This window comes from Eptatretus burgeri, chromosome 6 (genome assembly GCF_056783735.1).
Source record: "Eptatretus burgeri isolate ZD-2024b chromosome 6, Ebu_testis_v1, whole genome shotgun sequence".
Lineage (NCBI taxonomy): Eukaryota > Metazoa > Chordata > Myxini > Myxiniformes > Myxinidae > Eptatretus > Eptatretus burgeri.
The window spans coordinates 41,161,335-41,186,797 of NC_140966.1; the positions used below are offsets into that span (position 1 = coordinate 41,161,335).

General features: G+C 49.4%; 1 long non-coding RNA gene across 4 annotated transcripts in view; it reads left to right on the forward strand.

The window, feature by feature from the left end:
- LOC147024616 (uncharacterized) overlaps positions 1 to 25,463 on the forward strand; it is a 68,986-nt gene that overhangs the window by 14,164 nt on the left and 29,359 nt on the right. Inside the window, exon 1 of one of the 4 annotated variants that reach the window (XR_015059093.1) lies at positions 8,655 to 9,329. The exons of the other annotated variants lie outside the window; for them this stretch is intronic. This is a non-coding gene — a long non-coding RNA (uncharacterized LOC147024616). Of the gene's footprint in view, positions 1 to 8,654; positions 9,330 to 25,463 lie in introns of those variants that run through there. 4 annotated transcript variants of the gene reach the window in all.

The window sequence follows — 25,463 nt, forward strand, 5'->3', positions numbered from 1 at the left end:
CTCCTATCACTACTTTCTCAAACATCAACTCATCCTGGTAATTCTTTGAAAGAAACTTGCTCTCCCTCATGCACAGATTTATCCCCTCTCGTGTTTTTTTTTTTATTTTTTTTTTTGTATACCTTGGTCGAGGCTCGTATGAGAGCGAACACACAACTCACAGCAAGGAGGCATGAGACAAGAGGGGCGGGAGTGGAAGGGACAAAACAGTAGGGAACAGACACATGAGGTGAACTGTGGAAGGGAGAGGGATGGGGATGGGACGGGGAACATGGCGAAGAGAAGATGGACATTTCAGGGACTTTCAGGAAGGAAAGCAGGAGAAATGAAGGAAGTGGGCTTGGGTGGATTATCGGGGGTAGAAAAGATCGAGGATTTGGATGGGGGAAGATAAGAGGTGGTGGTGAACAGCTGTTTTGAAAGCCTTGAGGGAAGAATGGGAAAGAATAGAGTGAGGAAGTTTATTCCAAAGGTGGGAAAAAAGAGGAATGAAAGAGTGAAGATGAGCAGTGATTCGTGATTTTGGTAGTTTTACCAGAAGGGGGTTGTTGGCGGACCTTGAGCGCCCTGTGGAAATGTGGTGGGGACAAATCGCAGAGAGAGCAGGGGGGGCAAGGCTGGAGAGGAGTCGGTAGAAGACAGAAAGACCACCGACCAACCTGTGGTGATTGAGTGAGAGGCCCAAAGACTCAGCTTCATTGCGGGAGATGCCGATGATCTTAAATGCCCTGGTTTCGACAGCGTGAAGCCGAGAAAGGTGGGAGGCAGGAGCACCAGCCCAGAGGGGAGAGCAGTACTCCATCAGGCTATGGACAAAAGCTTTGTAAGTGGTCAGGAGCTCAAGAGGGCCGAGGAAGGACTTAGCACGACGGAGGATTCCCAGTCGGCGACTGGCTTTTGAGGCGAGGTTGGAAATGTGACTTTCCCAGGAAAGGTCATGGCAGATAGTGAGACCTAGAAGCTTGAAAGAAAAGACTTCTTCCAGAGGATTGTTGAGAAAGTGGATGGGGGGGTTTGTAAACGGTCCTTTCGAAGAGACATAGTGAGAGTGTGAGATTTGTCTGGATTGAAAGACATGTTCCACGTGTTGGACCAGTTTGTGATTTTATCCAGATCTGCAGTGAGTGAAGAAGCTGCTGCTTGCCGGTCTGAGGGATGACAGATGGTACGGCAGAGGGTGGAGTCGTCGGCAAAGAGAAATAGAGGATTTTCCAGAGAGTCCGAGAGATCATTGATGAAAACCAGAAAAAGAACAGGGCCCAGAAGGCTACCTTGAGGAACTCCAGCCTGCACAGGAAGAGGGGATGAAAGAACTCCATTTAGGGCCACACGTTGACTGCGACAGGAGAGGAAGTCTGCGAGCCATGAGTGGAGATGGCCTTGAATACCATGGGAAGAGAGTTTGGTGAGTAGAGCAGGGTGCCAGACTGTGTCAAAAGCACGTGATATGTCCAGGGATACGGCTCGGATTTCCTGTCTGGCATTGAGGACCTCCATCCATTGATGGGAGAGCAGAAGCAGCATATCCAGGGTAGAGTGACCTGGTCTGAAACCAAATTGATGATTGGAAATCAAGCCATTGGAGAAGAGGAAGGATTTCATATCTGAAGCGATGATGGATTCCATCACCTTGCTGATGATTGGGAGAAGGCTGATTGGTCTGTAGTTACAGGGATCTGTTTATGCACCTTTTTTATGCAGGGCAGTGATGTTAGCAGATTTCCAAGCAGATGGCAGATGACCTTGGGCAAATGAGAGGGTGAATAGAACAGAGAGAGGGTGAGCAAGAGCAGAAGAGCAGGCTTTGAGGACACGTGGGCTGATGCCGTCTGGACCGGTTGCAGAATCTGACTCGAGGTTTGAAAGCAAGCTCTCCACCTTGTCAGGAGAAAAGGATACAGAGTCCAGGGACAGTTGGGTGCGACTGGGTAAAGTGGGTAGAGATAGTGATGGGTTTAGGACACAAGATTTAGCTGCAAACACCGAGTTTAGACATTCAGCTTTATCACGTGTGGAATCAGCAGTGCGGCCATTTGAGGTAAGGGAGGGGATGGAGGGGGAACATACACCAGAAACAGATTTGATTAAACGCCACCAGGATTTTGAGGAGGGAGAGAGGTTTGAGAGTTCAGACTTGAGATGAGAAAGATGTTGTTTTCTGGCTCTCCTGAGGGTAGATACACACTTGTTCCGAGCTTTGTGGAAAGAACTGAGATTGCCCTCAGTTGGGTTTGCTTTCCATGAGGCAAAGGCAAGTTGTTTCAGGACAACTGCCTCGCCACAAGCTTCAGTAAACCAAGGGCGGGAGGAAGGGTAAGACAACTGAACACGAGAGGGGATAAATCTGTGCATGAGGGAGAGCAAGTTTCTTTGAAAGAATTCCCAGGATGAGTTGATGTTTGAGAAAGTAGAGATAGGAGACCAGTCTGTCAGTTTGATGGCTGCTCGGAGACCCTGCCAGTCGGCTTGAGTGAAATGCCAGACTCGACGGCGGTGAGGTGGTTCTCTGATAACAGCCAGAGAGATGTCCACTTTGACAAGGACGTGGTCAGAAGAACCAATTGGAGCGAAGGAAGAGCAGCAGATATTGTCAGGGAAATTTGTCAAAATCAGATCCAGAAGAGATGGAGTACCATTGGTTGAGATCCGGGTCGGGAAGTTGACCGATTGAGTCAGTCCCAATGAGTCGCAGAAAGCTTTTGCTGAGGTGCCATGGCAGCATGGCAGGTGAGAGAGGTCCCCACACCGAGCCAACTGGCGTGATGACAATTGAAGTCACCACATAAGAGGAAGAGAGAGTTTGGATGAGAAGATAGAAGATGGTCCATGTTTTCGGATAGTGAGATGTAGATGGAGTCATCACTGTTCGGTGGACGGTACAGTACACATATAAACATGAGGTGGGAGTGGAGGGCAGCCGAAGCCAGAGGTATTCCTGGGGGTGTGGGGGAGTGAGAGCAGTGCATGGAGAGTGAGGAATAGAGTCTTTGATGAAGAGAGCAACACCTCCACCAGGGCGAGGCTCAGGTCTGTCATACCGTAAGAGGGAGTAACCAGGGAGAGATACTTGGGAGTCAGACACGTCTTGGGAGAGGAAAGTTTCTGTTAGGCAGATAATGTCTGGTTTGTCAGTGGCAACCTGTATGGAAAGATCTGAAAGGTTTGAGCGAAGGCCCCGGATATTTGAGGTCCACACTTTTAATGAAGAGGAAGGGGAGGAGGCTTTGGGTGCAGGAGGTGGAGGGGGAGGGGGAGGGTAGGACAAGGGACGAGGGGGCAGGTAAGGAGGGTTGCTGAAGGAGTGTGGGGTATAGCAGAACAGCGAGGGGAGGGGCCGAATGGGGAGGAGAAAAGGCTCTGTGGTGCTGGGGGAGAGGGGGGACAAGAGACAAGGAAGAAGGCAGTTGAGGATTTGAGGAGGTGGAGTGAAGAGATGGAGGTGAGAGGGCAGTGGAGGGAGGCAGGTTGGTGGATGAGAGGGGGGCAACTTTGAGAAGGAAGAGTGAGGGGGATGAAAGGTGGGAGAAAGGTGAGGGGGAATTTTTGAGAGAGGTGAGAGGGAGGCTTGGAGGGAGAAGAGTGGGATGTTTGCTTTGAGAGTGAGGGGTGAGGGGGGTGAGTTGGCACTGAAGTTGGAAAAAAAGAATGTTTGATGGAAAGCGAGCATCCATGGCAAACTGTGGTTTTTAAAAGTTTTAGGTCAGAGATGCGATTTAACACAATTCTTGATGGATGCAATGAAGGCGAATTCAGAGCATGGAGAGAAGAAGCGCTGTAATAGTTGGATTTTTTTATTCAAGGAATGAAGGAGAGCTCGAAATGAGAGCAGTCTGTTAAAATAGCAGAAGAGTAGTGCATTGTGAAACAGTAAAGAGTACCACATGTGTGAGAGAGGAAGATGAAGCATTATAAGATCGTTTTTGCAGTTAAAAATAATGTATGAGAGAGTTCAACAGATTAGGTCATGGAAGTGTAAAAAAAAAAAAAAAAAATCGAGGAAGAAGACGAGGAGGAATTTAAGAGGAAGAAGAAGCAGCAGAATCGGGAGAAGGTGAGCGTGTTGTTGTTGTAGGGTATTTTTTTTTTTTTTTTGAGATAAGAAAGAGATTAGTTGGGAGAATGGGGGATGTTTGGAAAGTGGGGAGGATCAAAATTGAAGGTAATGGGGAGGATAGAAATTGAAGGTAATGGGGAGAAAAAACAAACAAACAAAAAAAAAAACGATCGAACACTGAGTGGAACCCGTAGGCCTCAAGCCTAGGCCTAGGCCTCAAGCACAGGTAAGAACGTCGACAAAAATACTCACAAAATAGCACGATTTTTGAAACAAAACTGAACTAGCAACACACAGTAACATGTAGGTGAGAAAATTGAACAGTTAAAATGGGACAAATAACAACCGGAAACTTAGCTTTGAGAACGTCAGCAGGGAGCCCCAAAGGAGACCTCTCGCTGCTCTAAAACCAGAACCGGAAGTCAAGTGTTCAGTTGTCTTACCCTTCCTCCCGCCCTTGGTTTACTGAAGCATGTGGCGAGGCAGTTGTCCTGAAACAACTTGCCTTTGCCTCATGGAAAGCAAACCCAACTGAGGGCAATCTCAGTTCTTTCCACAAAGCTCGGAACAAGTGTGTATCTACCCTCAGGAGAGCCAGAAAACAACATCTTTCTCATCTCAAGTCTGAACTCTCAAACCTCTCTCCCTCCTCAAAATCCTGGTGGCGTTTAATCAAATCTGTTTCTGGTGTATGTTCCCCCTCCATCCCCTCCCTTACCTCAAATGGCCGCACTGCTGATTCCACACGTGATAAAGCTGAATGTCTAAACTCGGTGTTTGCAGCTAAATCTTGTGTCCTAAACCCATCACTATCTCTACCCACTTTACCCAGTCGCACCCAACTGTCCCTGGACTCTGTATCCTTTTCTCCTGACAAGGTGGAGAGCTTGCTTTCAAACCTCGAGTCAGATTCTGCAACCGGTCCAGACGGCATCAGCCCACGTGTCCTCAAAGCCTGCTCTTCTGCTCTTGCTCACCCTCTCTCTGTTCTATTCACCCTCTCATTTGCCCAAGGTCATCTGCCATCTGCTTGGAAATCTGCTAACATCACTGCCCTGCATAAAAAAGGTGCAAAAACAGATCCCTGTAACTACAGACCAATCAGCCTTCTCCCAATCATCAGCAAGGTAATGGAATCCATCATCGCTTCAGACATGAAATCCTTCCTCTTCTCCAATGGCTTGATTTCCAATCATCAATTTGGTTTCAGACCAGGTCACTCTACCCTGGATATGCTGCTTCTGCTCTCCCATCAATGGATGGAGGTCCTCAATGCCAGACAGGAAATCCGAGCCGTATCCCTGGACATATCACGTGCTTTTGACACAGTCTGGCACCCTGCACTACTCACCAAACTCTCTTCCCATGGTATTCAAGGCCATCTCCACTCATGGCTCGCAGACTTCCTCTCCTGTCGCAGTCAACGTGTGGCCCTAAATGGAGTTCTTTCATCCCCTCTTCCTGTGCAGGCTGGAGTTCCTCAAGGTAGCGTTCTGGGCCCTGTTCTTTTTCTGGTTTTCATCAATGATCTCTCGGACTCTCTGGAAAATCCTCTATTTCTCTTTGCCGACGACTCCACCCTCTGCCGTACCATCTGTCATCCCTCAGACCAGCAAGCAGCAGCTTCTTCGCTCACTGCAGATCTGGATAAAATCACAAACTGGTCCAACACGTGGAACATGTCTTTCAATCCAGACAAATCTCACACTCTCACTATGTCTCTTCGAAAGGACCGTTTACAAAACCCCCCCATCCACTTTCTCAACAATCCTCTGGAAGAAGTCTTTTCTTTCATGCTTCTGGGTCTCACTATCTGCCATGACCTTTCCTGGGAAAGTCACATTTCCAACCTCGCCTCAAAAGCCAGTCGCCGACTGGGAATCCTCCGTCGTGCTAAGTCCTTCCTCGGCCCTCTTGAGTTCCTGACCACTTACAAAGCTTTTGTCCGTAGCCTGATGGAGTACTGCTCTCCCCTCTGGGCTGGTGCTCCTGCCTCCCACCTTTCTCGGCTTCACGCTGTCGAAACCAGGGCATTTAAGATCATCGGCATCTCCCGCAATGAAGCTGAGTCTTTGGGCCTCTCACTCAATCACCGCAGGTTGGTCGGTGGTCTTTCTGTCTTTTACCGACTCCTCTCCAGCCTTGCCCCCCCCTGCTCTCTCTGCGATTTGTCCCCACCACATTTCCACAGGGCGCTCAAGGTCCGCCAACAACCCCCTTCTGGTAAAACTACCAAAATCACGAATCACTGCTCATCTTCACTCTTTCATTCCTCTTTTTTCCCACCTTTGGAATAAACTTCCTCACTCTATTCTTTCCCATTCTTCCCTCAAGGCTTTCAAAACAGCTGTTCACCACCACCTCTTATCTTCCCCCATCCAAATCCTCGATCTTTTCTACCCCCGATAATCCACCCAAGCCCACTTCCTTCATTTCTCCTGCTTTCCTTCCTGAAAGTCCCTGAAATGTCCATCTTCTCTTCGCCATGTTCCCCGTCCCATCCCCATCCCTCTCCCTTCCACAGTTCACCTAATGTGTCTGTTCCCCACTGTTTTGTCCCTTCCACTCCCGCCCCTCTTGTCTCATGCCTCCTTGCTGTGAGTTGTGTGTTAAGGCCCGGTCACACCTTGACGTTTTAGCCAGCGATGGCAACGTATTAAAATGTATGTAAAACGCTGGCTTACGTTGAACTTTTGATGTTTTTTTTAAAGATTCGGACGTATTCATAGCGACTTGGTCTTATGTATAACGCATTGGTAACGGACACAGAACGTTTCGTTGTGTTATAGATAACTTATATCAACGAATGCTGAACCTGTTGTCGGCCTACACAACCGATGCCCAACGATAGTCTAACTTAGGCATAGCGCGTTGCACGCATCGCCGACGATGTCGTAACGTAGCCTATTAAAAGGCTGACGCACAACGATTCGAATCATAACTGCCGTAGAAATGGAAGTGACAACATCGCGGTCACACCTTGGCGATCTTGCCAGCGTATGCCGACCTAAGAAAAATGTGTCTAAAACGTTGGGGCACGTCAAATACGGTATGAGTAAGTTTGGTATACGTGAGTACAACGCTAAAGTACGCTATCATAAGTCGTAGTAAGTAGAGTACGTCAAGAAATTTTAAACATGTTCAAAATTTTACGACGTACTCGGCGTATGACACATGTTCCGCATGCGATGGGGATAAGTTGTACACACGATATGTGGACGCTTACACACGTCCACAAAGGCTACTTATAAGCTACTCATAAGTCGAAACACGTCGCGGTAATGTCTTTTTTACGCGAAACTTATTTCTAACTTATGTTTGACGTGCTTTGAACCAATTCTTTACGTAGTCCCAACACACATCGACGTATGTAGACGTATTCCAATGACATCTTCCGGTCGACAAAAAAAAGTAATAAATGAACGTGTTTCTAACTTACAACTGCCATATAAAGACGTGTTCCCAGCGGTTTTGGGAATTGGTATATAAAATGCTGCTCATAAAAGGGGAAGCCAACGGTGTTTTCGAGTCCTTTTTGAGTCGATGTCCATGTCAGCAGTTACAGTATCAGTATCAGTATCAGTATCAGTATTAGTATTAGTATTAGTTTGTTCATGTTGGCAGTAGTAGGTGAGTGTGAGGGGGAGGGTGTGGGTTATGATGGATCGTCCTTGCGTTAACGATTTAACGATTTAAATGATAAACTCAACGATTTAAATGGCTGCATCTCCACTATTGAAAGTAGACGCTTGCGCTCAACAATTGGATTTTTTTTACACTCAACGACTTTTAAACGGTACCACTCAGCTATTTTCATTGTTTACAATGAACGATTTAAATTGCTGTCACTTGCCTTTGTTTTTTGACGCTGGGGTTTTGAAATTTGAAGCGTTTCTTCTGAACGTGTTAAAACGCTCAAACTCGACTATTTTAAATAGACGCTGCCGATGGACAATTGGAATCATAGCCAAGCTAGACATCGAAGTGTGTACATCCTCGTCATGCCCAAGAAAAGTTTGAAGAATGCTGCAAATAAGTGTCCTGGCCGTGGCCGTGGACGCTGACGCAAGGACGATCCATTATACCGACGTCTTTCAGCCTATGAGTAACTTAAAAGTAACGTCTGTCGATGTGTGGCAACGATCGCGTAACGTGCCAACAACACATTAATCATAGGTTAGAAATAAGTGTTGGGTACGCTAAACATTACCTTGGCGTGTCTCAACTTATGATTAACTTACAAGTAGCATGTGTTGATGTCTGTCAACGATCGCAGACCGTGCATACAACCTGTGGCCAGCGTAGCGGAACGTGTGAGTCATACGCCGGCATACGTCATGAAATTTCTAGCATGAAAAAATTTGAGGACAACCAAAAAGTACAACGTTTAAAGCCAGCGTACAACGACGTATGGCAGTGTTTTTCAGCGTGCTCTCAATGTTATCAAAACTTACCCATAACGTATTCAACGTGTGCCAGCGTTTTAGAAAAAAAATTCAAAAATCGGCATACGTTGGCTAAAACGTCAAGGTGTGACCGGGCCTTAAAACGTCAAGGTGTGACCGGGCCTTTAGCTCTCATACGAGCCTCGACCAAGGTATACAAAAAAAAAAAATATTGAAGTGAATGCGAGGGAAAAACCTTCGGAGTATAAGGCTTTATTTCACTTGATTGAAGCCGACTCTACAGACACAAAAGGAATACATGTGCAGTCGATCACCGTAAAATATATCAGCAATTAGCCAGCATAAGCACGGAGTCCGGTATACTCTCAATTCTCACCATTCAACGAACACCAAGTGAACCACCGCCGTAAATGACATTGCCCCAGGTACAATCCCACCGACCGCGCGGAATTTCGGTTTTATCTGTCCCGTGTGCGAGCTGCGCGACACGTGATTGCGCGTCTCTTCATCCTTTATTTATTCACTTCATCCTTTATTTCATCACAATATCCAAGAGAGACGGAAGACACGTTAGTTTTACTTTTGTGATGTTCATGACGGCCATCGGTGTTGTTAGCGGCAGCTTACAATCTTCTCTCACATCGATTATAGAAAGGTGAATAATTAGCGTTTGGATTTTATAAATACGTAATCATTGCATCGATGTTATAATTTATAAATGAAGAAACGAGCACTGTCAATTGCGATATATATATTTTCGGAACAGTGCGATTGTTTTAACAACATGAAAAGCTTCACTAAAAATTAATTTGTGTTTTAATTTCTACTGTAACAACAACGATTTATTCGCGGAATTCTTCAATTCAAAGGTAATTTACTTGCAAGAAGGTAAACGTGGAAACATTGGTTCAGTTTGAAAGCCGAATTCCTTGAATCCCAATTTCGCACGACCCTGATTTTTTTTTCGCGATGACATTTTATGGACCTCAACGATCGCATTATAACGGCCACTGTCGTTTATCATTATGAAGGATTATGTACTGTATATAATTGTATGTGCTATCCTGTACTTTTATACGACTGGCAGCGCTACGACGGCTCCGACATCCCTCGGTGATAGGACTTTTTCAGCTCCATTATAATCTTATGGGACCACCGTCGTATATGCGATCCGTCGTTGACCGGAACCTTGTAAAGCGGCGCATGACTATGTATATGTGTATATCTATATATGTATACATATATATATATATATATATGTATGTATATATATATATATATTAACCCAAACTGGTTGTATATATATATGGTATATATCTATATGTATGTATATATGTATATATATATATATATATATATATATATATATATATATATATATATATATATATATATATATATATATATATATATATGTATGTATATATGTATATATATATATATATATATATATATATATATATATATATATATATATCTTCTTCTTCTTTTGACTGCTCCCATTAGGGGTCGCCACAGCGGATCATCCGTGTGATCCGCATAGTGATTTGGCACATGTTTTACGCCGGATGCCCTTCCTGACGCAACCCTGGTCGCCTTTTACGACACAGGGATATGGTATACCTATTTTAACCGGGGTATACACCGGCCCAGTATACTGGTACTCATTTCGCCGACCTCGGAAGGATGACAGGCTGAGTCAACCCCCTGGTGTATCAATTCAGTGGCCCAACGGGGCTTGAACTCAGGACCTTTTGGATCCCAAGCCACTGCCCTAACCACTGCGCCAACACCAGGATATATATATATATATATATATATATATATATATATATATATATATATATATATATATATATATATATATATATATATATATATATATATATATATATATATATATATATATATATATATATATATATATATATATATATATATATATATATGTATATGTATATGTATATATATATGTATATGTATATGTATATGTATATATATATGTATATATATATATATGTATATGTATATATATATGTATATATATATGTATATATATATATGTATATATGTATATATATGTATATATATGTATATATATATATATATATATATATATGTATATATATATATATATATATATATATTGTTGTGGTTACCAAATTCGCAAACCACCATTCAGGTCCCTTAGGTGAGGTATCTCGGTAAGTACATGTGTAGTTAGGCCCAAACCCGTTGTCTAGTGGGAATACATGTCATTTATGCGTGCTGCGACTCTTCAGGATAGCCGTTTTTCTTTTGCTATCTTTATTTTGGACCAACCGCCATGATTACCACCACAACCACAACATCAACCACCAACCACAACGCCGCTTCACCACAACCGCCACGACCTTCACGTCACACCTCGCAACCGTCGCATCGCCACCGTTCTTGCGCCGCCTGTGGGTACCGGTGTTGGACTCGTGCAGGGCGCGCGCCGAACAGCGTGTACAAAATCACGGATTTTGTGCTTCAAAAACGGATCAAAAACGACACACGCCCACTTTTTGCCGTCCAATCGGTGAGCGAGGGGCGATTTGGCCCCGCCTCCAGGGCGTTGGAGGGCAATCGATATATGCAAATTTATGGATCAAAAAGCATTCACGCCCACTTTTTCTCGGGCCAATGGGGAGCGAGGTGAAAGGTCGAAGGGAGGGGGTCAAAGATGAGAGGGCGAAGCCACGGGGCTGATATAAGCGACCGTGTTCGTCAGTCCAGTGAGTAGGAGAGTCAGAAACACCAGAACAGAGAGTTAAGACTTCGCGGGCGGTGGAGTTGGCAAGAAGGAGCTGGTCGTCGTGTGCGTTGGAGTCGGAGCGGAGGGGACGGAGCTGTGGAGAGGCGGCGAGGGCAGACGAGGGGGTGCTCGCGTCGTGCAGGGAGCTGCACCCCAGGGAGGCCGACAGCGCGACCTGGCCGAGGTGGAGACGCTCGTCGCGGGACAATAAAAATCCTCTATACCCCGAGCATCAGCAACCCCCTCCTGTTTCCCCCCGCGCTGAGATAGTGCGACCAAGGGGGCCCCTTTCCCACCCCCTACCAGACACTGTCCGCGAGGCCCGCGGAGTTGGGGCACCATCGCCGCTCCGCGTCTCATCACCAGACGGGTAGGCCCGACCCGGTCTCGGCCTCAGGCCCGCCTCATCCTTGAGGGTTCTCTATTCTTTCCTTGGTTTTGGGTATGTGTTGTCGGCGCCGTCTGTGAAGTAAAATTGTATAAGTGTTGCCGTGTGCTCGCGTAATCGGTAGTAGATCTGCATTGTCGCATTTGCTTTTTGTGTAAATTGCATTGTGTTTCTCTTCTTTTCTATGTGCTTTTGGTGGAATTGAATATGCGTGCTTTCCGTTCGTCGCGAATAAATGTGCTTTGTGTTGAACTGTTTCCCGCTTCGCTTCGTCATTTCTTTCATTGAATCCTCATCTTGCTTCACGTAAAGGGTTGGTAGTGGGCTGAATACGCCCGATAATTAATCGAACCGTCGAGGTCGACGAATAACACCGCTCGGTTATCCCGATAGTACGGAACGGGTCGCTTAAGTGGCCCGTGTCCGAAGTCGACCTGCGGCGAGGTGCGATCGCCCGGTCTACCCTCCGCGTGGGTACTTCGGTAGGTCGAATTTGGCGAGCAACCCTATCCCACGCGGGGGCTGATTGGCTCGATCGCGGTGAGACCGAAAGGTCCACCCCTGACTGGTTCCCGGCGTTAGTCCGAGAGGGTCACGACTGGATTGTCCGTCCGGTGGGCGACGTGCCGCGATTCGAGTTACGTGGCCGTCAGCACGCCGGCGGGCGCGAATCCGCAACACTGGTGTCAGGAGTGGGATACAAATTCATCGCCCTCCTCGCGGCACTGGTATCGGAGAACAGGAAAACGGGCTCTCCTGTCTCCGGCTAAATTCACGGGAATCGGTCCAGGGGTGAGAGAAGCGACCCCCGATTCCCTCCAAATTACGAGCGAGCTAAATTAACCCTTCACGAGAAGCAAGATGGCGTCTCAAGGCGAGCGGGAGCCGGGGGTATTAGAAATGGATGTAGAATGTGTAGAATCCATGGTCCAGGATGGAATCCCTGAGCAGGAAATGTTGATTGTGCAGGAACATGGACTCGCCCAACTGAACCCAGAGCCCGAAATGGGTGCGGCAGAGGCCGCAGTGTATGACACCTCCCCCCCCCCTCTCCACCAAAACCCTTCCCCAACCCTTGCCGAAACGGCTCAGCTGAGTGCATCCGACATGGCCCAGCTATGCGCCATGCTGGCGGCAATGACAGCAAGGATGGATGCAAATACAAACGAAATGAAAGGCATGAACGAAAAGATGAATGCGGAAATGATCGAAAAGATGGATACAAACACAAATGAAATGAAAAACGAAATGAACAAGCAAATAAACGGAATGGAAGCAAACATGAAGGAGGAAATGAAAAAGCTACGGGGTGAGACGCAGAATATGGGCCGATGCCTGCAGGCGGGCATGAAGGCCGTGACCAGGGAGCTGGGAATGGCGACTCCACGTGTAGGAGCAAACGAGCTGGAAGGGGGTGCAACGGCTGACAGGCCCGCGGTGGAGGCGGGTAAAAAAATAATTCGGGGGGCGTGTTGGGCGAGGGTCGTGACAGAGGAATCGACGGTGACCAAAAGGGAAAAATTAAATGGGGAGACCAAAACGTGTGAGACGAGACACGAAATGACGACAAAGGAAATAATAATAGTTGAGACAAGGGAGGTAAAGGGTGAAGAGTTGGCAGTGACGGTAGCCGGGAAGGGAACGATAGAGGAGAGACTGCACGGTGAGGACGGGGTAAGTGACGCACACACACACACGGAGGTAGTGGAGGATAATGGGGGTGAGCTGGCGGACTGGGTGGAGGCCCAGTGCGAGCAGCGGGATAGCCTCCTCCAGGAACGAGGGGAGGGAGTCTGCCCCCTTGAGGCGAGTCACGACCAGGTGAGTTCGGTCGTGCTTTGCGAGGTTGAGGGGACGAGTTCTGCGGACGGGTGCACGGAGAGCTTGGGGGGTATAGAGGCCCCGGAGACCCTTGTGGGGACACAAATCCCCAGTGTAGTTGTCCCTGCGTGTGTGGTGCAAGGCGTGAGTGCGTCCCCGTGTGTGGAAGCGACCCCGTGTGTGAGTGGTGTGGTGGCGATGGTGCCAGAGTACGTGCTTCCCAGCACGCCGTGTGTGGGTGAGGCACCGTGTGTGAGAGAGGCCGTGTGTGTGGATGAAACGGCCAGTATGAATGAGGAACCGCGGGTGAGTGCCCCCGCGTGTGTGAGTGAGGCACGGAGTGTGGATGAGGCACCGCGGGTGAGTTCCCCCGCGTGTGTAAGTAGTATGGTTTGTGTGAGTAGTGAGGCACGCGTGAGTGAACGGCCGAGTGCAAGGGAGACCGTGTGTGTGAGAGAGCGGTATGTAAGGGAGATGTCGGTGGGCATCCGGGAGCACGCAGCCGCGTCTCCCGGTGTGAATGTGATGGAATAGAGTGTGAGCGTCGTAACACGCAGGTGTGCGTGGGTCGAATGGCGACGACGGCGACAGAGGAACGAAAGCCGAGTAGCGGCTGTAGTTGTTTCGGGGACCGTGCCGGGTTCACCCAGCAGTGAGCACGAGGTCCGTGCTGTGCAACGCACGAGACCACCACGTGCTCGCTTGCGAGAGTGAAGTCCCGGTCCGGAAACGCACGCGGTGGATTTGCCGATCCCACGGACGGACAAAGTTTAGGCAGGTAAATGGATTTGGACCGGACGGGTTCTCCACGCGATCGTGTGTGTTAAGCTCCAACGGGCAAAGCACATGTGTTCGCGTGGGAACCCCTCGAGACGTGGGGCTTGTGTTTTTTTTTATGCGCACGGTGACGCCATGGCTGCACGTGGGGTTGGAATCCGGCAGGAGGGGTATCTCTGCCGGATGGTACCGTCCAAGGAGGGACGAGGAACACGTGCAGCTGCATGACGTCACGGGCAGGTGCAAAGTGCGCGAGTTGCCGCGCAGGTGCTGCGCATGGGAAAAAAAAAAACAAAAAAAAAACAGCAAGCCTCACTTTCGGGTGCACAGGATTCCTGGGCAAGGGGTGGAAGACCCCCTTGACCTGGGCACAGGATGAAAACTAGTTAGGGGGAAGGGTTAGCTTAGTTAGACCGACTTCATGGGGCAGGGGTAAGTCCTCATGGAGTCCGTGGAATGGATTAGGTAAAGGGATTTAGATGAGCTTTAGGTTGGGAAATAAAATGAGTTAGGAGACAGTGACAGACTTGTGAATGTGTGGTGGGGACGTAGCTTAGCTACGTAGTGTTAAAAGGAACGTGCTGTAGTTTAAGGGATGACGTGGGAGCACGAGTTAGTTAGGGGAGGTAGTTAGATGGATGGCAGAGTTCAGTGGTGTGTGTGTGTTGAAGAGTTGGTGAGTTGTGAGGTGAGTACTTGTTGAGTGAGTGAGGCCAGCGGGTCTGTGTGAGTGGAGCGAATGGGGACTGCATGGTGCGATGAGTGATTGGGGGGAGTGACTCCCGCCAAAGGGACCCCGGGGTCAGTGTAGATTGAGTAAGCTGGGTTAGTCAAATTGAAAAATGGAGGTCGTTTTGTTGTTGGTGGGAAAGTAGGCTCGAGACCCATTTGGAGGGGTGCAGGAGCCCTGTTGACGGGCTTGGGAGCGTGGCTGCGAAAGGTGAGTATCGCTGAGTGGGTACCCCGGGCACCAGGCTAGTCGGCCGTGGTAGGCCAAGGGCCCATGGGGGGCCGGGATAGCGTAGTGGGCACGGGTGCGCCTGCTTGGTGCGGGGGCCCGGGGCGCCATTAGCCGCGTGGGCAGTGTTGTGGGCATGGGTGACCCTCGGAAAGGGGCCCGGGAAGCCAGCCTGCCACGTGTGCGTTTCAGGGGAGGTGCCATAGGGGCACTCCCCGGTGTTAGGGAGCTGGTAGGCTCGGAGGCAGTGTAGTGCCCGGGGGTGCCATAGCGGGAGATTCGGCAGAGGGTCGTGCCTGCCAAAGGGAGCCACGTGTCCCAGTCATGAGACCGTGTGAGGGCACGGAGAGAAAATTGGGGGGCGAGGCCCGGAATTGTGAGGACACCAACACAGGCGACGGGAATCTGGGTTGTTAGAACCAATAGTTTAAGCGATAGGCGCTTGTTGAAAGCCCCGGGGTAGTTTAACAGTTAAATGGTTAGGGTAGATTAGGAGATGTACCCCTCCGCACCATCCATCCCCTCGCTCTCGTTGTGGGCCGCTGGACCCACTTTGGTTATAGATCGCCGAACTCTGGGGAGGCCATTCTGAGGCTTCGTTGGGCCTCGGCACAGGACGTTAGCTCTCCCTTGTTCCCCTCCGGGAAGGGAACGTAGGGGTTGGGAGTAGGCTAGGTGACAGAATAGGTTAGCCGAACAAGGACGATAAAGGGGGTTAGGGGACGATTTATAGTGGGGGAGTAAAAATAAAAACAACAAAAAAAATTAAGTTGGGGCTAAATTGGGGTTTGACAAATTAAGGGAGTGGGTATGTACAGTGACAGGCAAAGGCGATAGGTTGGGAGGGAGACAGGTAGGTAGGTCCGAGCCCGCCTTCCAAGTGGCCAGCACCACCGCACTCCCTCCACCAACCTCCACGGAACGGCAAAGGCTGGCTAACTTCGTCTGCAGCTGCTGTGCTGCAAGGCCTGTGCCGGCCGGATCATCTGCAGCTGTGTTACTTCAAGGCCTGTGCCGGCCAGTTCATCTGCCGGCTGTGTTTGCCTGCAGCGGCCTTCTTCTGCGGGCTGTGTTTGCCTGCTCACCTTTGCCATGCCATGCCCACTGCCCATGTTCACCAGCCCCGTTCAATTTTGCTTTGCCCCCCCTGTTCATTTCCATGTGCGCCAGGATCAAGGCAACAGTTTGCAAGCTGCGAGAACTGCCCTGTTGGCAGCTACAACACGGGCCTGCAGTGGCGGCCCGTGCACCGTGTTTGTGTTCATCCATCCATTCGTTGTGCTCATTGCGTGTGCCACTTGAGCTGGCACGGAGACTGCGTTTGTGCAGCCCATGCACCATTGTGTTTCACTGCGTTCAGTTCAAAAGGGAAGGCCTTGGACTGCGTGTGAGCAGCCAGCCACGTTCCCTGTCACCTGCATTGTTTGAGCCAGAGACTGCATGCGGGCAGCCTGGCTCCCTGCTAACTGCTTTTCTTTTTGCAGAGTTCAATGATCCTGGGCCATGGTTTAGTGTAAAATTTGTAAGTTAAGGTTAAGATGTACTGTACATATGAGTGCGCCCCCGGCATGTTTGTCTTAGCGCCGGCAATTTTATTTAAGTCGTCCGTGTGAGTGAGTTTGTTTAGGTAGTTACGCAGCCCTCAGGTTATTTATTTTGGGGACACGAATACCATGAATGTCGCACTCAGGGATCCGTAGGTAAAATGTACTAGGGGAAAACTACACATGATGGCACACGAAAATTTGACGACTCGGGACGAGTCTGTAAAAAGGGGAGGGGGTAGTGTTGTGGTTACCAAATTCGCAAACCACCATTCAGGTCCCTTAGGTGAGGTATCTCGGTAAGTACACGTGTAGTTAGGCCCAAACCCGTTGTCTAGTGGGAATACATGTCATTTATGCGTGCTGCGACTCTTCAGGATAGCCGTTTTTCTTTTGCTATCTTTATTTTGGACCAACCGCCATGATTACCACCACAACCACAACATCAACCACCAACCACAACGCCGCTTCACCACAACCGCCACGACCTTCACGTCACACCTCGCAACCGTCGCATCGCCACCGTTCTTGCGCCGCCTGTGGGTACCGGTGTTGGACTCGTGCAGGGCGCGCGCCGAACAGCGTGTACAAAATCACGGATTTTGTGCTTCAAAAACGGATCAAAAACGACACACGCCCACTTTTTGCCGTCCAATCGGTGAGCGAGGGGCGATTTGGCCCCGCCTCCAGGGCGTTGGAGGGCGATCGATATATGCAAATTTATGGATCAAAAAGCATTCACGCCCACTTTTTCTCGGGCCAATGGGGAGCGAGGTGAAAGGTCGAAGGGAGGGGGTCAAAGATGAGAGGGCGAAGCCACGGGGCTGATATAAGCGACCGTGTTCGTCAGTCCAGTGAGTAGGAGAGTCAAGAACAGAGACTTCGCGGGCGGTGGAGTTGGCAAGAAGGAGCTGGTCGTCGTGTGCGTTGGAGTCGGAGCGGAGGGGACGGAGCTGTGGAGAGGCGGCGAGGGCAGACGAGGGGGTGCTCGCGTCGTGCAGGGAGCTGCACCCCAGGGAGGCTGACAGCGCGACCTGGCCGAGGTGGAGACGCTCGTCGCGGGACAATAAAAATCCTCTATACCCCGAGCATCAGCAACCCCCTCCTGTTTCCCCCCGCGCTGAGATAGTGCGACCAAGGGGGCCCCTTTCCCACCCCCTACCAGACACTGTCCGCGAGGCCCGCGGAGTTGGGGCACCATCGCCGCTCCGCGTCTCATCACCAGACGGGTAGGCCCGACCCGGTCTCGGCCTCAGGCCCGCCTCATCCTTGAGGGTTCTCTATTCTTTCCTTTGGTTTTGGGTATGTGTTGTCGGCGCCGTCTGTGAAGTAAAATTGTATAAGTGTTGCCGTGTGCTCGCGTAATCGGTAGTAGATCTGCATTGTCGCATTTGCTTTTTGTGTAAATTGCAGTGTTTTTTTCTTTTCTGTGTGCTTTTGGTGGAATTGAATATGCGTGCTTTCCGTTCGTCGCGAATAAATGTGCTTTGTGTTGAACTGTTTCCCGCTTCGCTTCGTCATTTCTTTCATTGAATCCTCATCTTGCTTCACGTAAAGGGTTGGTAGTGGGCTGAATACGCCCGATAATTAATCGAACCGTCGAGGTCGACGAATAACACCGCTCGGTTATCCCGATAGTACGGAACGGGTCGCTTAAGTGGCCCGTGTCCGAAGTCGACCTGCGGCGAGGTGCGATCGCCCGGTCTACCCTCCGCGTGGGTACTTAGGTAGGTCGAATTTGGCGAGCAACCCTATCCCACGCGGGGGCTGATTGGCTCGATCGCGGTGAGACCGAAAGGTCCACCCGTGACTGGTTCCCGGCGTTAGTCCGAGAGGGTCACGACTGGATTGTCCGTCCGGTGGGCGACGTGCCGCGATTCGAGTTACGTGGCCGTCAGCACGCCGGCGGGCGCGAATCCGCAACAATATATTAACCCCAACATATATACACATCAGACATGTGTATATATATATATATATATATATATATATATATATATATATATATATATATATATATATATATATATATATATATATATATGTATATATATATATATATGTATATGTATATATATATATATATATGTATATATATATATGTATATGTATATATATATATATATGTATATATATATGTATATGTATATATATATATATATGTATATATATATATATGTATATATATATATATATATATGTATATATATATATATGTATATATATATATATATGTATATATATATATATATGTATGTATATATATATATATATATGTATATATATATATATATATGTATATATATATATATATATATATGTATATATATATATATATATGTATATATATATATATATATGTATATATATATATATGTATATATATATGTATATATATATATATATGTATATATATATATATGTATATATATATATATATATATATATATATATATATATATATATATATATATGTATATATATATATGTATATATATATATATGTATATATATATATATATATATATATATATGTATATATATATATATATATATATATATATATATATATATGTATATATATATATATATGTATATATATATATGTATATATATATATATGTATATATATATATATATGTATATATATATATATATGTATATATATATATATATATGTATATATATATATATATATATATATATATGTATATATATATATATATGTATATATATATATATGTATATATATATATATATGTATATATATATATATATATATGTATATATGTATATATATATATATATATATGTATATATATATATATATATATATATATATGTAGACTGAAACGCAAAAGACACCACCTTTTAAACGTTCAAATATCAACAATAACACTACGTGTAGTAAATGTGTGAACTTATTTGCGGACAATAGTGTCCTCACTGTCAGACAAAACGGTCACGGATGGTCACTTGAACCTTCAATGTTCACTTCATAGCACAGCTGTTGAGCATCCGTTTTGACCGTCAGTGATTAGCCAAGGGGTATGGTATGATTTTAATGAGCTGCACGTGATGTCTTGATATTGGCTTTAAAAAGGCTAGTGCAAAATGGGAATTTCAATCAACATGCCACGATTGTCAAGGGATCAACGGCAGTGTGCCTTTGGGCATACTGCAAGGCGGATTGAGCTACAGTGAGGTGGCACGTCGCCTTGGCTGTTCACACCAGACGATATCGGCCCTGGTGGACATAGACACCCTGACGGCCACGTAACTCGAATCGCGGCACGTCGCCCACCGGACGGAGAATCCAGTCGTGACCCTCTCGGACTAACACCGGGAACCAGTCACGGGTGGACCTTTCGGTCTCACCGCGATCGAGCCAATCGGCCCCCGCGTGGGATAGGGTTGCTCGCCAAATTCGACCTACCTGAGTACCCACACGGAGGGTAGACCGGGCGATCGCACCTCGCCGCAGGTCGACTTCGGACACGGGCCACTTAAGCGACCCGTTCCGTACTATCGGGATAACCGAGCGGTGTTATTCGTCGGCCTCGACGGTTCGATTAATTATCGGGCGTCTTAGCCCAGGACCAACCCTTTACGTGAAGCAAGATGGGGATTCAATGAAAGAAATGACGAAGCGAAGCGGGAAAACAGTTCAACATAAAGCACATTTATTCGCGATGAACGGAAAGCACACATATACAATTCCACCAAAAGCACATAGAAAAGAAGACAAAAAGCAAATGCGACAATGCAGATCTAATACCGACTACGCGAGCACACGGCAACACTTATACAATTTTACTTCACAGACGGCACCGACAACACATATTCCCAAAGCAAAAGAAAAGAGAACCACCCTCCAGGATGAGGCGGGCCTGGGGCCGAGACCGGGTCGGGCCTACCCGTCTGATGATGAGGCACGAAGTGGCGATGGTGCCCCAACTCCGCGGGCCTCGCGGACAGTGTCTGGTAGGGGGTGGGAAGGGGGCCCCCTTTTGTCGCACTATCTCAGTGCGGGGGAAACAGGAGGGGGTTGCTGATGCTCGGGGAAAGGAGGATTTTTATTCTGTCTCGGGTCCCGCGACGAGCGTCTCCACCTCGACCAGGTCGCGCCGTCGGCCTCCCGCCTTCAGCTCCCGGCACCGACGCGAGCACCCCCTCGTCCGTCTTCGCCGCCGCCACCTCTCCACAGCTCCGCCGACAACTCGTTCCAACGCACAGCTCGTTCCAACGCGCAACCTCCTTCCAGCTCCACCGACGACTCTCTTGAACTCCGAACTCACTCTTTCCAACGCACACCTACTTTTCTGACGAACGCAGCCGCTTATATAAGCCCCGTGGCTTCGCCTTTGACCCCCTGCCTTCGACCTTTCACCTCGCTCCCCATTGGCCCGAGAAAAAGTGGGCGTGAATGCTTTTTGATCCATGAATTTGCATATAGCGACCGCCCTCCAACGCCCTGGAGATGGGGCCAAATTGCCCCTCGCTCACCGATTGGACGGAACAAAAGTGGGCGTGAGTCGTTTTTGATCCGTTTTTCTGCGGAAAGTCCGTGATGTTTTGTACACGCTGTTCGGTGCGCGCCCTGCACGAGTCCAATACCGGTACCCACAAGCGGCGCAAGAACGGTGGCGATGCGACGGTTGCGAGGTGTGACGGTAAAGGTCGTGGCTGTTGTGGTGAAGCGGCGTTGTGGTGGGTGGTTGATGTTGTGATGACTGTTGAGACGTGGTTGATGGTGGTAATAATGGCGGTTGGTCCAAAATAAAGATAGTAAAAGAAAAACGGCTATCCTGAAGAGTCGCAGCACGCATGAATGACATTTATTCCCTCTAGACAACGGGTTTGGGCCTAACTACACATATACTTACCGAGATACCTCACCTAAGGGACCTGAATGGTGGTTTGCGAATTTGGTCAACCACAACACTACCCCCTCCCCTTTTTACAGACTCGTCCCGAGTCGTCAAATTTTCGTGTGCCATCATGTGTAGTTTTCCCCTAGTACATTTTACCTACGGATCCCTGAGTGCGACATTCATGGTATTCGTGTCCCCAAAATAAATAACCTAAGGGCTGAGTAACTACCTAAACAAACTCACTCACCCGGACGACTTAAATAAAATTGCCGGCGCTAAGACAAACATGCCGGGGGCGCACTCATATTTACAGTACATCTTAACCTTAACTTACAAATTTAACACTAAACCATGGCCCAGGTTCACTGAACTCTGCAAAAAGAAAGCAGTTAGCAGGGAGCCAGGCTGCTCGCATGCAGTCTCTGGCTCAAAACAATGCAGGTGACTGGGAACGTGGCTGGCTGCTCACACGCAGTCCACGGCCTTCCCTTTTGAACTGAACGTAGTGAACCACAACGGTGCATGGGCTGCACAAACGTAGTCTCCGTGCCAGCTCAAGTGGCACACGCAATGAACACAACGAATGGATAGATGAATGGTTTGAACTGAACGCAGTGAACCACAACGGTGCATGGGCTGCACAAATGCAGTCTCCGTGCCAGCTCAAGTGGCACACGGAATGAACACAACGAATGGATGGATGAACACAAACACGGTGCACGGGCCGCCACTGCAGGCCCGTGTTGTAGCTGCCAACAGGGCAGTTCTTGCAGCTTGCAAACTGTTGCCTTGATCCTGGCGCACATGGAAATGAACAGGGGGGGGCAAAGCAAAAATTGAACGGGGCTGGTGAACATGGGCAGTGGGCATGGCCTGGCAAAGGCAGCAGGCAAACACAGCCCGCAGAAGAAGGCCGCTGCAGGCAAACACAGCCGGCAGATGAACTGGCCGGCACAGGCCTTGAAGAGAAACAGCCAGCCGGCAGATGAAGTGGGCCGGCACAGGCCTTGCAGCACAGCAGCTGCAGACGATCCAGCCGGCACAGGCCTCGCAGCAAAACAACAGCTGCCGATGAAGTTGGCCAGCCTTTGCCGTTCCGTGGAGGTTGGTGGAGGGAGTGCGGTGGTGCTGGCCACTTGGAAGGCGGGCTCGGACCTACCTACCTGTCTCCCTCCCACCTATCGCCTTTGCCTGTCACTGTACATACCCACTCCCTTAATTTGTCAAACCCCAATTTAGCCCCAACTTAATTTTTTATTTTACTTCCCCACTATAAATCGTCCCCTAACCCCCTTTATCGTCTTTGTTCGGCTAACCTATCCTGTCACCTAGCCTACTCCCAACCTCTACGTTCCCTTCCCGGAGGGGAACAAGGGAGAGCTAGCGTCCTGTGTCGAGGCCCAACGAAGCCTCAGAATGGCCTCCCCAGAGTTCGGCGATCTATAACCAAAGTGGGTCCAGCGGCCCACAACGACAGCGAGGGGATGGATGGTGCGGAGGGGTACACTTCCTAATCTACCCTAACCATTTAACTGTTAAACTACCCCGGGGCTTGCAACAAGCGCCTCTCGCTTAAACTATTGGTTCTATAAACCCAGATTCCCGTCACCTGTGTTGGTGTCCTCACAATTTCGGGCCTCGCCCCCCAATTTTCTCTCCGTGCCCTCACACGGTCTCATGGCTGGGACACGTGGCTCCCCTTGGCAGGCACGACCCTCTGCCGATTCTCCCGCTATGGCACCCCCGGGCACTACACTGCCTCCGAGCCTACCAGCTCCCTAACACCGGGGAGTGCCCCCCATGGCACCTCCCCTGAAACGCACACGTGGCAGGCTGGCTTCCCAGGCCCCTTTCCGAGGGTCACCCGTGCCCACAACACTGCCCACGCGGCTAATGGCGCCCCGGGCCCCCGCACCAAGCAGGCGCACCCGTGCCCACTACGTTATCCCGGCCCCCCATGGGCCCTTGGCCTACCACGGCCGACTAGCCTGGTGCCCGGGGTACCCACTCAGCGATACTCACCTTTCGCAGCCACGCTCCCAAGCCCGTCAACAGGGCTCCTGCACCCCTCCAAACGGGTTTCGAGCCGACACTCCCACCAACAACAAAACGACCTCCATTTTTCAATTTGACTAACCCCCCTAACTCAGTCTACACTGACCCCGGGGTCCCTTGGGCGGGAGTCACTCCTCCCCCCAATCACTCATCGCACCATGCATTCCCCATTCGCTCCAAACACACAGACCCGCTGGCCTCACTCACTCAACAAGCACACGCTTCCACTTCACTCACCAACTCTTCAACACACACACCACTGAACTCTGCCATCCTTCTAACTACATCCCCTAACTAACTCGTGCTCCCACGTCGTCCCTTAAACTACAGCACGTTCCTTTTAACACTACATAGCTAAGCTACGTCCCCACTACACATTCACAAGTCTGTCACTGTCTCCTAACTCAAAAATTACTTTTATTTCCCCTCCGAAAGCTCATCTAAATCCCTCTAACTCATCCATTCCACGGACTCCATGAGGACTTACCCCTGCCCCATGGAGTCGGTCTAACTAAGCTAACCCTTCCCCCTAACTAGTTTCCATCCTGTGCCCAGGGAAGGGGGTCTTCCACCCCTTGCCCAGGAATCCTGTGCACCCGAAAGTGAGGCTTACTGTTTTTTTTTTTCCATGCGCAGCACCAGCGCGGCAACTCGCGCACTTTGCACCTGCCCGTGACGTCATGCAGCTGCACGTGTTCCTCGTCCCTCCTTGGACGGTACTATCCGGCAGGGATACCCCTCCCGCCGGATTCCAACCCCACGTGCAGCCATGACGTCACCGTGCGCAGAAAAAAAAAACAAGCCCCACGTCTCGAGGGGTTCCCCACGCGTGCACATGTGCTTTGCCCGTTGGAGCTTAACACACACGATCGCGTGGAGAACCCGTCCGGTCCAAATCCATAATCCTGCCTAAACTTTGTCCGTCCGCGGGATCGGCAAATCCACCGCGTGCGTTTCCGGACCGGGACTTCACTCTCGCAAGCGAGCACGTGGCGGCCTCGTGCGTTGCACAGCACGGACCGCATGCTCACTGCTGGGTGAACCCGGCACGGTCCCCGAAACAGCTACAGCCGCTACTCGGCTTTCTTTCTTCTGTCGTCGTCGTCGCCATTCAACCCACGCACTCCCGCGTGTTACGACGCTCACAGTCCATTCCATTACATTCACACCGGGAGACGCGGCTACGTGCTCCCGCATGCCAACCGACATCTCCCTTACATACCGCTCTCTCACACACACGGTCTCCCTTGCACTCGGCCGTTCACTCACGCATGCTACCTCCCTCGCACACGTGGCTCCACGCACTCGCGGCCTTTCACTCACTCGTGGTGCCTCATCCACACACCGTGCCTCACTCACACACGCGGGGGCACTCACCCGCGGTGCCTCATCCACACTGGCCGTTTCATCCACACACGGTGCCTCATCCACACACGGCGTGCTGGGAAGCACGCACTCCGGCACCATCGCCACCACACCACTCACACACGGGGTCGCTTCCACACACGGGGACGCACTCACGCCTTGCACCACACACACAGGGACAACCACACTGGGGATTCGTGTCCCCACAAGGGTCTCCGGGGCCTCTATACCCCCCAAGCTCTCCGTGCACCTGTTCGCAGCACTCCTCCCCTCGAACTCGCAAAGCACGACCGAACTCACCTGGTCGTGACTCGCCTCAAGGGGGCATACTCCCTCCCCTCGTTCCTGGAGGAGGCCATCCAGGTGCTCGCACTGGGTCTCTACCCAGTCCACCAGCTCACCCCCATTGTCCTCCACTACCTCCGTGTGTGTGTGCGTCACT